This window comes from Octodon degus, unplaced genomic scaffold (genome assembly GCF_000260255.1).
Source record: "Octodon degus isolate 3935 unplaced genomic scaffold, OctDeg1.0 scaffold00124, whole genome shotgun sequence".
Lineage (NCBI taxonomy): Eukaryota > Metazoa > Chordata > Mammalia > Rodentia > Octodontidae > Octodon > Octodon degus.
Window position 1 is genome coordinate 6,308,568 of NW_004524700.1, and position 3,010 is coordinate 6,311,577.

A 3,010-nucleotide genomic window follows, 5' to 3' on the forward strand; every position below is an offset into this window, starting at 1 on the left:
AAGGAGATTTGGCAAGGGTTGAATATGAAGTGGAAGAGAATGATAGGAATCAAGGATAACTCCAAATAAATGAAAGCTGTTTTCCTCTAGTGATGGATGAAGAAAGATGATTGGGAATAGAAATCAAGGGTTTTGTTTGAATATAATTTGTGATGTATAGCAGATATTTAAATGGAGATGTAAGTAGGCAGTTAAATGCATCAGTTTAGCACTTAAGGCAGAGGTATGGCAGGAGAAATAAGCTGGGATTCATAAGACTTGGATGACACACAGTACCATGGAGGAAGTGCGATCGCCTACGGAATGAGCGTAGCTGGAGAAAAGGGAGGCTGAGGCCTGTGCCCAGCACTGTGACATTGGGACGGCTAAAGGTAGTGAGCGAGGGGACAGGCAGGTAAAGTGCAGTGCTCCCCAGGTGTGCAGTGTGACTGTGAATGTGCGGTCCCTCCAAGCAAAGTGAAGACAGCCTTGCCAATAGCAGGAAGTGAATACATGTATCAAATGGTGGTTAAAGAATAGGTAAGGCCTGAGAATGGCCAGCAAATTTGGAAAAGGAGAAGATGTTGGGGACCTTAGGAGAGCTGTGTCAGTGGTATCTTCTAGGTGATAAACTCAATCTGGTTAAGCAGGGGAGGACAGAGATTAAAGATAAACCTTTGGCAGAACTTTGCTATACAAGGAAACAGGAAAGCAAACAAATAGTTTGAGAGAAATGTGACTATCAGTCAGAACTTTCCAAATGCTGATGATGTTACAACATATTGTGTGCTCATAAAAATGATCCTACAGCCAGGCACGATGGAACAGGCCAATAATTCCAGCACTCAGGAGGCTGAGACAGAATTGCCATGAGTTTGAGGCCAGCGTAGGCTACATAGTGAGTTCAAGACCATCCTGAACAATATAGTAAGACTCTGTGTCTCAAAAAGCTTTAAAAAGGCCAGGGAGAGAGCTTGGCAGTCTAAGGGCCTGCCTGGCAAGGGCAAGGACCTGGGCTTAATTCTGGGTACAATATGCAGAGCTGGCCACTGCCTACCATCCTTTTCCACTTACTCACCTTGGGGCTTTAGAATCCTTCCTGCTCTTGGTTGAGTTTAATCTCTCAACCCTGTTGCAGTAGTTTTGAGCAAATTCTATCTTTTCTGCTAATTCACAGGTATGCTTTTCTTTGACAGTGTCTTATGATCTCCTTGTCTGCACATTCTATTTAAGCATGCCACGAAATATGCAGGATTGTGTGACACGGAGTTTTTGCTAGCATACTCTTCTTCTGAGTTTCCCGGAGAACTGCACAATCCTGGGTTATTTCCAGGAAATGAGCAGCTTCAGTACTTCCATAGGAAAAGGGGCCAGCATTCCCAGAAGGACTGGGGCCAGCAGAGACTCCCACCATTCTTTGCTTGGCCTTTTCCCAGTTCATGTCATACTGTAAATGTCCTTCTTTTGGCTCTCTCTCATGCCTTTTTCTCCGATCCCCAAGCTTTGCCTGTCCCAGAGCCAGGCTTCCCTTCCAAGGCAGACATCCTGAAGGTCTTTTCTGTGTTTTCAGGAAGATAATCAGCTACATCCTCTCATGCTGAGTGGGCAGAATGCTTCAAATGGGAAAGAGCTTTGAAATGGCTTACTGCTGCAGCCTCCTTTAATTGTTAGGAAAGCGTGTCCAGAGGCCAAACACTTTGGTCTATTTTTTCCTAAAGTATTTCTCTTGAGTAGGCAGAAAATGGGCACAAGGCTTGAGGACAAAATCTCAGGGTGTGTGTGTGTGGAGAGAGAGAGAGAGAGAGAGAGAGAGAGAGAGAGAGAGAGAGAGAGAGAGAGAGATTTAGCTTTACAACACTAATGCATGATGAAATAAAAATTAAAAATAAAAATCAAGTCATTCAGTTTCAGTTTCCTGGCATGACCCTGGAAAGTCCAGCAGTGATCAAGAATTTTGAGATGAGGTAATAAAATTAACCTTTAATGTTCTTGTTCCCCTAAGTCACATCTGTCACCTGGTTGTCTAAATGTTCCATCTCTACTTAGATTACTTAAGTAAGATTATTCAAAGCTCTCAATCAAAGCTTCTGAACTTCATTGAAGAACATCAGCACAAACAACGTAAAACAGGATCTTCTCCTCTGGATGTAGGAAGGCTCATCTCTCCATGGGAGAACAGTGCTGCAGCTCAGCCGTGGAAACCCTAGTGTTGCTCTTCTCATGGTCTCAAGACTAGGGAAGATCAGACCCTGGTACTGGCACAAGGAGAATTCACTGGTGGAGTTCACATATGACAAGGATGCAGTAAGATTGTTGTTAACAAATAGCACAAACCATCTGGAGATGTACTAGAGAGAGATAAAAATAGACTAGGACAATCAGTTCCTGGAATGTTTTTCAATCTAGATATGGGACGAAAGTGCATGTAGCCATGGTGGTACATAAGTCAATTTCAGAAACCTTTAGTCAGAAAAATCACTACATGTAATTTTTGACTGGCTGTAAGTGGGAAGGTTTAGGGAGTTGGAAATCTCAAGGATGACAACTAGATTTCTTTTCAGAATAACAGGGTAGAAAGCTACAGCTGCCATTCTCTGCTACTTCCTATTTGGCTAGCATTGCTCTTAGACTTCTATGGACTGATGGAACAAAATTTTGAGGTACATAAACTGCTGTAGCTTATTCACTTTATACAAATTAGGAAACTAGAAGATAAATAAGCTGCTCTAAGTCACACAGGCAGTCATCATTGGAGCCAGGATTCAATCAAGCCACAGTATTTTGGAACCTGTACTCCTAACCTCCCTGATATACACTGAGGATATTTCAAAAATAAGTTGTTTAGTTGAGTGCTCAGGATCAGAGTTTCATGTACTTTAGAGACATCCTAGAAGAGATGATACATAAGTTATTGAAGTACACAGGACCTGCAATCAGGAGTGAGGATGAGTTGGAAGTCATTAGCCCATAGTCTCTGAAAATAAGAGGTAGATATAATGGTTTGCCCAAGCATAGCAGGGAGGCAGAAAAG